The sequence below is a fragment of the Anabrus simplex genome, chromosome 6 (genome assembly GCF_040414725.1).
Source record: "Anabrus simplex isolate iqAnaSimp1 chromosome 6, ASM4041472v1, whole genome shotgun sequence".
In the NCBI taxonomy this organism is placed as follows: domain Eukaryota; kingdom Metazoa; phylum Arthropoda; class Insecta; order Orthoptera; family Tettigoniidae; genus Anabrus; species Anabrus simplex.
In genome coordinates, this window is record NC_090270.1 from 9,422,393 (window position 1) to 9,435,163 (window position 12,771).

The 12,771-nt window shown below is 38.1% G+C and overlaps 1 protein-coding gene across 1 annotated transcript in view; it reads right to left on the reverse strand.

Moving 5' to 3' along the window:
- gw (trinucleotide repeat containing adaptor protein gawky) overlaps positions 1–12,771 on the reverse strand; it is a 475,910-nt gene that overhangs the window by 140,021 nt on the left and 323,118 nt on the right. The window lies entirely within an intron of this gene.

The window sequence follows — 12,771 nt, forward strand, 5'->3', positions numbered from 1 at the left end:
CTTGTTGACAATAATGGGTCACGATCAGAACTGTCAGTAACCTCCCTCCCTTGTTGACAATAATGGGTCGCGATCAGAACTAACTGACAGTAACCTCCCTCCCTTGTTGACAATAATGGGTCACGATCAGAACTGTCAGTAACCTCCCTCCCTTGTTGACAATAATGGGTCGCGATCAAAACTAACTGACAGTAACCTCCCTCCCTTGTTGACAATAATGGGTCGCGATCAAAACTAACTGACAGTAACCTCCCTCCCTTGTTGACAATAATGGGTCACGATCAGAACAGTCAGTAACCTCCCTCCCTTCTTGACAATAATGGGTCACGATCAGAACTGTCAGTAACCTCCCTCCCTTGTTGACAATAATGGGTCGCGATCAGAACTAACTGACAGTAACCTCCCTCCCTTGTTGACAATAATGGGTCGCGATCAGAACTGTCAGTAACCTCTCTCCCTTGTTGACAATAATGGGTCGCGATCAGAACTAACTGACAGTAACCTCCCTCCCTTGTTGACAATAATGGGTCGCAATCAGAACTAACTGACAGTAACCTCCCTCCCTTGTTGACAATAATGGGCCGCGATGGGAACTGTCAGTAACCTCCCTCCCTTGTTGACAATAATGGGTCGCGATCAGAACTAACTGACAGTGACCTCCCTCCCTTGTTGACAATAATGGGTCGCAATCAGAACTAACTGACAGTAACCTCCCTCCCTTGTTGACAATAATGGGCCGCGATGGGAACTGTCAGTGACCTCCCTCCCTTGTTGACAATAATGGGTCGCGATCAGAACTAACTGACAGTGACCTCCCTCCCTTGTTGACAATAATGGGTCACGATCAAAACTAACTGACAGTAACCTCCCTCCCTTGTTGACAATAATGGGTCGCGATCAGAACTAACTGACAGTAACCTCCCTCCCTTGTTGACAATAATGGGTCACGATCAGAACTGTCAGTAACCTCCCTCCCTTGTTGACAATAATGGGTCGCGATCAAAACTAACTGACAGTAACCTCCCTCCCTTGTTGACAATAATGGGTCACGATCAGAACTGTCAGTAACCTCCCTCCCTTGTTGACAATAATGGGTCACGATCAGAACTGTCAGTAACCTCCCTCCCTTGTTGACAATAATGGGTCGCGATCAAAACTAACTGACAGTAACCTCCCTCCCTTGTTGACAATAATGGGTCACGATCAGAACTGTCAGTAACCTCCCTCCCTTGTTGACAATAATGGGTCGCGATCAGAACTGACAGTAACCTCCCTCCCTTGTTGACAATAATGGGTCACGATCAGAACTGTCAGTAACCTCCCTCCCTTGTTGACAATAATGGGTCGCGATCAAAACTAACTGACAGTAACCTCCCTCCCTTGTTGACAATAATGGGTCGCGATCAAAACTAACTGACAGTAACCTCCCTCCCTTGTTGACAATAATGGGTCACGATCAGAACAGTCAGTAACCTCCCTCCCTTCTTGACAATAATGGGTCACGATCAGAACTGTCAGTAACCTCCCTCCCTTGTTGACAATAATGGGTCGCGATCAGAACTAACTGACAGTAACCTCCCTCCCTTGTTGACAATAATGGGTCGCGATCAGAACTGTCAGTAACCTCTCTCCCTTGTTGACAATAATGGGTCGCGATCAGAACTAACTGACAGTAACCTCCCTCCCTTGTTGACAATAATGGGTCGCAATCAGAACTAACTGACAGTAACCTCCCTCCCTTGTTGACAATAATGGGCCGCGATGGGAACTGTCAGTAACCTCCCTCCCTTGTTGACAATAATGGGTCGCGATCAGAACTAACTGACAGTGACCTCCCTCCCTTGTTGACAATAATGGGTCGCAATCAGAACTAACTGACAGTAACCTCCCTCCCTTGTTGACAATAATGGGCCGCGATGGGAACTGTCAGTGACCTCCCTCCCTTGTTGACAATAATGGGTCGCGATCAGAACTAACTGACAGTAACCTCCCTCCCTTGTTGACAATAAATCAAGAGGCAGTTGTCGTCGTTGAAGAATGTGGAATTTTACAAGCTTTGGTAAGGCAAACTTTTGCCTTGTAAAAAAGTTGGGACCGAAAAAGATGAAGGCTGAGATCCTTACATTGAGTTGGTAGATCTTCGAAATACAAGCTGGCAAGTTAATTTTTTCGGTCTATGGCTTGCTGTACTCCAGATCAAGTCCCATGTAAAGGACGTTTCGTCGTAATCGTGGATAAGTTAGAGGCTCCAGGTTGAGCAAGTACAAGGGAATAAATCATTTAATAGTTTTTGGTGTGGGTATATGTTGTCCTTGGTCTTACATTTGAATATTTTCGACATGGATTTGACCCATTAATTTAGTTTCATTTTTGTATTCACTTATTTTGATTTAAAGTAATTCATTAACCGGTTATATTTCATGTTTTGTTCTGCTACTTTCTTGATTCTTAAGATTCAATTTATCTTTGTGTGTAGTTTTATTTTGATGGATTTTCCTTGGTTTTAATTCGTTTGTTACTTCATAGGTCAATACATTAAATGTATTCTTTTGAATTGGGCCTCAATTTATACACCAGTTCTTTATGCTACCAGCCTCTGGTTCTCTAAAGTTAATTTTATTTTCTCCTTTCTTACACTTAAGAAATTATTAGGAAAACCTACATAATTTAATTTTTCCATTTCACATTAACCTCTTCTCTTCACCCATTTCCTTTTCCAGATTCTCTCTGGGTAGGGTAGTGTACCAAAGCCCTCCACCTTACTCGATCTTTCCATAATTCCTCTTCTAGTACTTCATTGCTGTCAACTCCTCTATTTGCAACCTAGTCCACAACAGAGCTCCTTCATCTCATTCTAGGCCGTCCCTTAAGCCTCTTTGCAGTCTCTGTATCCATGAATGTTCTCTTTGGTAATCTCTCTCCTGGCATTCTCATCATGTGTCCAAACCATTTTAGCTGTGCTACATCAATCTTTTCTTGAAGTTTATACACGCCCACGCTTTTCCTTATTTCCTCATTTTGTATTCTATCTAGTCTTGTCTTTCCCTGTGTCTTCCTCAACAACCTCGTTTCAGCTGCTTGTATCTACCTACCTTTTAAAAATATTTTTCCAGTATTTTCACTGTATTTATCATCACTGTTTTTGTGTCTTGGACTTATTATTATTCAACGAACCTACTACGGTGTCATAGCAGATGGGGTGTCCTCGCCAGCTAGCCAGCAGACTTCAGCGAAATAAAATAGCTCTCGTGGACCAAACACACAACCACCTCTGTGGTTAACAACCATAGCTGTAAATCGGAGCTGGCTCCACTTAAGGTTTATTACCTTCGATAGTTAATACGACAAAGTCTTTTAGGAAAATAATTCCACCGTCCTGTCCAATCAGGCTTCAGCAGAAAGCTATTTCGGATTCGGTGGGTAGCCAACTGAGAAACAGCAATGAGTCGGAGCATTTGCAACCAACTAAACATCAACAACTACACTGCAACACACAATATTAATTTTCTCTGTACAATAGGAAGGACTTGAGACTTTTACAGATGAATTAGATAAACAAAAATGTAAATAGTGGGCCTTCAAGAAATGAGAAACACGATGGAAGACCTTTTGAATCACCAGGTTATATAATTTATAATGAGCAGTTAAGAATCAATGGGACATATGCATAAAAATGTAGAACATTCTACAAGCACAAGCAATAATTGTAAAAGCAAATGCTTTCAGCAAATATTGGGAAGTAAACGCATTTGCTTAAATTGATATGAATAAACTTTTGTTTGTGCTGACTAGAAAGTGCTGCAAGTTTTTCCAGCATATGCTGACTTCTTAGAATATTCTAACTAGCATTTTCTATCGTGCAAAGCATGCTGGTTATATAGAAATAATATGAGTCACCACCTTATCAATACACTATTTTATTTACAACCAAACTGGTAAATAGGGTCAATACCGGTTTTGACCCCTAAGGGGTCATCCTCAGTTGACACATACAAAATATCTACAAAAACATCACATATAATGGTTAATGCTTAAAATTCATATGTCATTAATATGCTGGTAAGTACATCTTAGTTTGGATATGCATATATTATGGAATTTATAAGTTTGCTCTATTTGAGATATTATATAGGTTTTCTGTTCCCTTGTATACAGTGTCAAAAGTATTGTATTGAATGTAATTCATCCATTTGACAAAATGCTAGTGGATTGACTATTAAGTATGTACATTTATTGAGAGGTACATGCTATTCTACTTTACAATTTTTATTACACAATATGAAGTAAAATTATTGCATTTGTACACATATGATGATGTTGGGTTCAATGCAGGGTCTTAAAAGATATACTATTTGGATTTTCAGTATCCTGATTACATTTCATGTAGTGGTTTGTAAGGTTTACTTATTCACTTATTTAGTTCTGTTAAATACATAAAGAACCTTGTTGTTTTGAATTCTTATGATTAAGTTTGTAGCACCTTCTATTCTTGTTTTTTGTCTTAAAATAGAGTTGTGTCTTGACACTGTTTATTTTATTAGGTATATAAAAGTCTTGTTAAAATGAACCCTTGGGGCTAAAACACCGGTATGAGATACCTGTTAAAATACTTTAGATTAAAAGTATTGATATGTGGTGCTATGTGCATATTCTAGAAATATAAATGAGTTTAACATAGTTTGGTAACAGTACTGTAGGTTATTGTGATTAGTTGTTGTGGTTTAATGACTGGTCCATTAGAAATATATAAATGTTTACTTGAATAGGACCGATCACATGTTCATGCTGTATGCATTACGAGTGAAATTGCGCAACATATGATAGTAATAACTGGCAATTTTGTGGGATGCTGCTGTTGTTGTAGCTGGAAATCTTGAATCTTATTAAGAAAGCGTTCTCTTCTTATCGCGTGTCGTATTCAGGTTGGGTTGGTGACTATTATGAGATGAAGTACATTTTGGATGTCGTATGTCTTAATTGGGTTGCACGTTGGTTGTATCGTAAAAGCATGTTGTAAATTAATATATGTTAGCTGTTGAGATCGTGCACTCTGTATGGCTGTCTGTTGAGATCCAAAATGTACTTCATCTCATAATTGTCACCAACCCAACCTGTATACGACACGCGACAAGATGAGAACGCTTTCTTAATAACATTCAAGATTTCCAGCTACAACAGCAGCAGCATCCCACAAAATTGCCAGTTATTACTATCATACGTTACGCAATTTCACTCGTAATGCATACAGCATGAACATGTGATCGGTCCTATTCAAGTAAACATTTATATATTTCTAATGGACCAGTCATTAAACTACAACAACTAATCACAATAACCTACAGTACTGTTACCAAACTATGTTAAACTCATTTATATTTCTAGAATATGCACATAGCACCACATATCAGTACTTTTAATCTAAAGTATTTTAACAGGTATCTCATACCGGTGTTTTAGCCCCAAGGGTTCATTTTAACAAGACTTTTATATACCTAATAAAATAAACAGTGTCAAGACAACTCTATTTTAAGACAAAAAACAAGAATAGAAGGTGCTACAAACTTATACATTAGTATTAAGGATCCACGTCAACAAGGTATCATATACCAATATTTTAATCATAAGAATTCAAAACAACAAGGTTCTTTATGTATTTAACTGAACTAAATAAGTGAATAAGTAAACCTTATAAACCACTACATGAAATGTAATCAGGATACTGAAAATCCAAATAGTACATCTTTAAGACCCTACATTGGACTCAATATCATCATGTGTGTGCAAATGCAATAATTTTACTTCATATTGTGTAATAAAAATTGTAAAGTAGAATAGCATGTACCTCTCAATAAATGTACATACTTAATAGTCAATCCACTAGCATTTTGTCAAATGGATGAATTACATTCAATATAATACTTTTGACACTGTATACAAGGGAACAGAAAACCTATATAATAGCTCAAATAGAGCAAACTTATAAATTCCATAATATATGCATATCCAAACTAAGATGTACTTACCAGCATATTAATGACATATGAATTTTAAACATTAACCATTATATGTGATGTTTTTGTAGATATTTTGTATGTGTCAACTGAGGATGACCCCTTAGGGGTCGAAACCGGTATTGACCCTATTTACCAGTTTGGTAGTAAATATAATAGTGTATTGATAAGGTGGTGACTCATATTATTTCTATATAGTGATACCAATCAATACGGATATGAAGCTTATAAATAATAATAAGCATGCTGGTTGCCGATAAGAGGTTAACATGTGTTGACCGCCATAACCATACGGTGTTACTGGCGTTTACAGCTCATTTCCATTTCCTGCAGTGCATATTCAGTGTTCTACGATGTCTGCATAGCTGCCAACTTTTAGAAATAAAAAATAGGAAGATTTTTAATTCTTGGATTTCATCACCCATATTGCATCACGGTCTAAGTGAAAAAAGGACAGAATAGAAAGCATACATATCTACAGTTACAATGTGAATTGACCATTAAATTTAAAATCTTAAACTAAAAACACATTTAAATGGTTACAAGAAAATATAAATCACTCTCACGAATAATAATACAGTCGAACCTCGATATCTCTAACCTCCATAACTAGAATTTTCATTATCTCAAACTAAGATTTTCCGGCCGTTTGTCCTATTCTTGACGTGTATTTATTTCTCTATTCTCGAAATTCGGTTATATGAATTTCTCGATTTCTCGAAGCAAACATTTACTCCCTGGAAGCAAAAATTACTCTGTAACTCGAACTGTGTGCAACATTAACTGTACAATACGGCATTCGCGGTTTGTGAGGAACAGTTAACAAGTAAAGAAAGGGTTCCAGTGAAGCTGGAAGCTAATATGATGGCAACCAAAAACGCGAACTTCTAGTGATCGGCAAATCCTCGCCATGTCTCGGGTGTCAATTAATTACCGGTCACGTACGAAAGCAAGCCCAGAAGTCGCGGATGACAAGCTCCATTTACGAAACTCTGCTGCGTGTATTAACAAGAAGTTTCAAAGGTTAACCGCAACAAACAGATGAGACTAACGGTTTTTTTTCCAAATGTGTTACCGGAACTATGTTTCTTGTTTCACTACGGTACCTACTTTATGTACTGTGTCCTGTCTTCTAAAAAGTTACTATAATATGTGTTATAATTAAAGTGATGGCGTAAAATAGAGTTGCTTTGTATATTTTTAAGTACCGTTAAACATAATACATTCAGTAAAAGCCCGTACATACATGATTCAATTATGTGCTATACATGCTCAAAAACGGTAAGTTATTCTCTATATCTCAAAATTTCGAAAACTTGAAAAAAAATTTATCTCCCGAGGCGATTCGCATAATAGTTTCCTTTATTAGACTGTAAAATAACGGAAATTTAATTTTATAGGAATCCCTGAACTCTTGGAGGTAACGTTTGTTGTTTTTTTGGCGATAACGTGAAGACAAAATACCATAAACTGTCACCGACACAACTCCCTGAAATACATTCAACTCATTAAAATAATGAAGTAAGAATTTAAAAAAATGCACTGAAATACGCTAAATTACCACATACAAAACAGATCGCTATGTCTCATACATTATTAACATACGACTTTGACACGGGAAAAAAGCACGGAACCGCTAGAAAAAACACGCGGCATACAATTCCAACGAAATTACGCACAGAAACGATGATTCACAATTAAGTATTTATTTTCCACCTAGTCGATACAATGATTACTTAAGGCAATTTTTAATGGTCAAAAGTGGTACATGTTTCGTATATTATCAACTCACATGCTTTGAATGTAAGAATACATACATAGGACAATCTGGCCGCAATTTTAAAGTTAGATATTTGGAACATGTGAATGCTGAAAAACATAGAAGATTCTCAGCAATGGGATCACACATGACTGCCACAGGTCATAAATTTACCAACATAGAACAAGACCTGACCATCATAAAAAAGTTAAAAAAGGGCAGCTTAATGAACACATATGAAGACCTGTACATTCATCTAGACCAACTTGTAAAGAAAAATGATAACCTTAATGAGGCTGTAGAATATAAGAATCCATTATATTATCAAATTCTAGTATATTTGAAAATGCTTGAGAAGGATCACGAAAAAAGAATTGGAATTTCTCCTCCTACAGATAGCCCTACAACTTATTCCTCCTCAGTTGAAGCTATAGGTGACAGCAAGGAAGTTCTTGACACACCTATATCCCCCGCTCCTCCACCTCCTCAGGTGCAAGAGCAAGGAAGAACGCATCATCAATATTACACCCGGCGCAAAACTGTGAAAGAATGACAGGAGTTACTGTTCCAAAGGAAAGCAGGCTTAATAAGATTTGACAACTAGGAATTAGTTATATCTTCATCTACATTAATAATAAGAGCCGCACTGTGATATCAAGATTTCTTCATTTCGATAATTACTTGTAAATTGTATAATTTTTAATTTATAAATTGATCTTTTTTCATGAATTATTAAGAAAAGAATATTTATTAGGACAATTTCTCTATGGAATATTGTACAAGTGTTTCCTTGACGACTGCTTTCTATTGTAGAAATAATTTATATATTTTCTCTTGAGTTATTTGTTTGTTTTAATCTTGTCAATCTTATGTTAATTTTAAGGACACTTCCTCTAAAGCATTACTTTGTCAATTTTATACATTTTTCATCTAAACAGTGTTATGTGGCTGAAGATGTTGATAATATACGAAACATGTACCACTTTTGACCATTAAAAATTGCCTTAAGCAATCATTGTATCGACTAGGTGGAAAATAAATACTTAATTGTGAATCTATTGAAGTGCGATACGGACCATGAAGCTGATTTTATGTAACAGAAACGATGAGTCGATAGCGCTCGCTAGCATCTCTTGCTTGTAGGACGATTGCCATCCCGAATCCCCAGCCGTGAAGCACACATGCTGCTGTAGCGAGCAGGAAACACGACACACGAACACGAAGGCGACGGACGATACACTGGCGAAATAAAGCATCAAATAAAAACGCTTGAAAATGAAGTTGGGTAAATTACACAAGCACATAAGAATTTATCCTTTATCCTAGGGTACGAGTATTGACTGTACTGGAGGTTATATTGGTAAAAAATATGAAGAATTAAAAATAAATCGGAAAATCGGAAGAAGAGTTAAAAAACGGAAAGTTTCCGGGTAAATCGGAAGGGTTGGCAGGTATGTGTCTGAGATATCAGAAACAGATGTAGAAATTGATGTAAATTTTCACTTCATTGCAATGATCAAACAGTTACCAGTGTTATTAAGTAAATCACAAACTCCTTCAACGAAAACAGGCAAATTACAAGCTGTTGAACAGTTTCGCGAGAGTTGTGAGAAGAATCTCGGGCGGCAATTCACAGCAGATCAGGTGAAAAAAAGGATCCACAACATGAAGACCGAAGTGAAAAAGAAGAGTGACCGTAACACTACAGGAAACAGGAAGATACAGTTGAAGAAATGGGAGGAGGAACTTCTAAATTTAATGGAAGGACAACAAAATCCAACATTCACTCATGTGCCAGGTATGTCTATTAATTATTTTTTTTAAACAATTTGCTTTACGTCGCACCGACACAGGTAGGTCTTACGGCGGCGATGCGATAGGAAAGGCCTAGGAGTGGGAACGAAGCGGCCGTAACCTTAATTAAGGTACAGCCTCAGAATTTGTCTGGCGTGAAATGGGAAACAAAGGAAAACCATATTCAGGGCTGCCGACAATGGGGTTCGAACCCACTATCTCTCGGGTGCAACCTCACAGCTGCGCGGGCCTACCGTACGGCCAACTCGCTCGGTATTTAATTTTACTAGACTCGTTGATGAAATACCGTATCACTCCGCAACCTGCGTAGTAATTAGAAAAATAATCATTAGGCCTAACGTATTTCTTTCTTTTACGAATCATTCAAGTTGAGTTAATTTTATTAATCTGTAGATCAAGGTCAGTAATTCGATTTCATCAACATTTCAGGAGGATGTGCTGTGGGAGGAAGTAAGGAACACCAAAATAGCTGCAGAAACTGAGGAGACGGAAAGAAAAATAATCATGGAACTTCAGAGACTGGTGTTATTGGAACAGCGTAAGTTAGCTCGCATGCAACAACAGGAAGTAGAAGAACGGAAATTAGCTTCAAACTTAAGTTTAAGTGAACAAACGTACATACAGTTTGAATGATGTGTGAAACATAAAATCAGAGAGATATGTGTTTGTATTTGTATTCAACTGAGGCGAAATGATACAGTAGCGCACAACATAAGTGAATCACAAATAAAATTATAACGATGCAAGAGTATAAGTTAAATTAAAAATACGAGCCACATAACTTAAATTTTGTCGTCATTTCCAGATCACAGTGCTTCTCTACTTTCATAGTTCATTTACAGCAACTTGTTGAAACTGATTTCATTTCTTCTCTGTGCACCACGTCTTCTCATGTCATCATAACCATATTCTCGTTCACCTCCATCATCATCATCATAGCTGCCTCTGTGGATCAGCGGTAGAGTGTCGGCCTCCGGATCCCAAGATAGCGGGTTCAAACCCGGCAGAGGTAGTCGGATTTTTGAAGGGCGGAAAAAAGTCCATTCGACACTCCATGTCGTACGATGTCGGCATGTAAAAGATCTCTGGTGACACATTTGGTGTTTACCCGACAAAATTCATTAAAAAATCTCAGCCATAGACGCCCAAGAGAGTTTCGGTTTACTCGGTCTGCCATCTAGTGGTGGCCTAGAGTAAAACGGAACGTCGAAATTGACGAGCAGACAGCCAGATGGCGTCAAATTGAAATGTCTGCACACGGTAGCTGAGGCCATACGATTATTATTATTATCATCATCATCATCATCATCATCATCATCATCGTTTTTTTCGGTATAAACATTATCAAAATTGTCATCTCTTAAATGCTTAGAGACGTTATGCAGCACAAAGCAACAGATGATAATACGTGAACTTTTCTGTAGAGATATTCTGACTGTTTGCTAGAAGAGGGAAAAGTCTCTTCAGCTGGCCAAAACATCTTTCAATAATTACTCTGTTTTGAGCATGCACGCGATTGTAATTTTCTTCTTGTGGATTTTGAGGGTTTCAGTGAGGAGTTAGCAGCCGAGGTACAAGCCCGTAACCTGTATCACCCAACAGTAATGCAGCTCCTGCGTGGTTTCGCAATCCTTCATGCACACGTGAATTCTTAAATATGTGACTGTCGTGAACAGAACCAGGCCAGCTAGCATCAACACTTGTAAAAAGTTCGCTTTAATTAGATGTTGCTTGCACATTGATAGAAGCAAAATTTTGCGGTTGATATATTCATCGATGTGTAGTCGTGGCTTTAAAATTGATACATGTGTACAGTCAAGAGCACCAATCACAAGGAAAGTTAAAGCGTTGCTGCCATTAGTCTCTAGCTATATTGATTTCATGTGGACGTGACAAAAATTTTATCCAGTGATGTGCTTTTTGAAAAATTTTCTCGCTGACGAAATCAATGGTTCTACTAACAGTACTATGATGCACTCCCGTATCTCCGCCTAACCCAACTTGGAAACCCGGATCGCCTACAAAACGAAGAAATATCTGCATTCATTCCTTCGATGTTAATGCACCACCACGCGTCTCGTCACTTTCTCCCAAGAAAGACCTCGAAATTAATTCAACATTTTCTTCGTTAAATCTATACAGTAGAACCTCGATAATTCGAAATAGGTTAATTCAAAATCCCGCCTAATTCGAAGAAGCTCTCGTTCCCGGAAACACGAGATACAGTTTTTGCATGTTATTTAAATTCTTTAATTCGTAATAATAATGTTACTTGTTTTATGTCCCACCAACTACTCTTTTAAGGTTTACGGAGAAGCTGAGGTGCCGGAATTTAGTCCCGCAGGAGTTCTTTTACGTGCCAGTAAATCTACCGACACGAGGCCGACGTATTTGAGCACCTTCAAATACCACCGGACTGAGCCAGGATCGAACCTGCCAGGTTGGGGGTCAAAAGGCCAGCGCCTTAACCGTCTGAGCCACTCAGCCCGGCTGTTTAATTCGAAATACGCATAATTCTTAATTCGAAGTACAATGTCAGCCCCATTACCGAAATTCAGACTTTTAATTCAAAACTGCCTTTACAGTTTATAACAAGAGTAAGTTATGTTACAGAGTAATTTCAAGTCGAAATTTATTCGCGTCATAATAGAACGCGTGTTCCGGAACGTGGAGGGGTAGCTATCCGCACTTACACTCACTTCGGTGGGTCTACAGTGCGCTTCATGATTGCCAAGTTGAATGAAATCGGAATTCATTTGCATTCAACCTTTTAAGGAACGCCATAATATTAATTACGCAACAGGCAGTGTGCAGAAAAACAGAATCCACGAACACGGCGATACCGACAGTTGACGAAAAAACGTGGCTCATATAATAAATTCGTAGGCACCAAACAATATTGTCATTGCCAACGAAACTGCATTGCTTTATTTTAATGCGAGCCCAAACGGTCTTATGGTTTTAAGGGAGAAAGTGCCAGCCGGCGAATCGCACAAAGGTCATTGTAGTGCATTACAATGCACATGGAAGCAAGAAACTTTATCCCCTCGTCATAGGAAAGTTCGATAAGCCACAATGTTTTAAGGACGTCGCTCACTTTCCATGCTAGTACAAAGCATCTACAAATGGAAACAGTACAGAAATCCAAAAAATAATGTATTTGCACAGGGGAACCAGCATAATTTA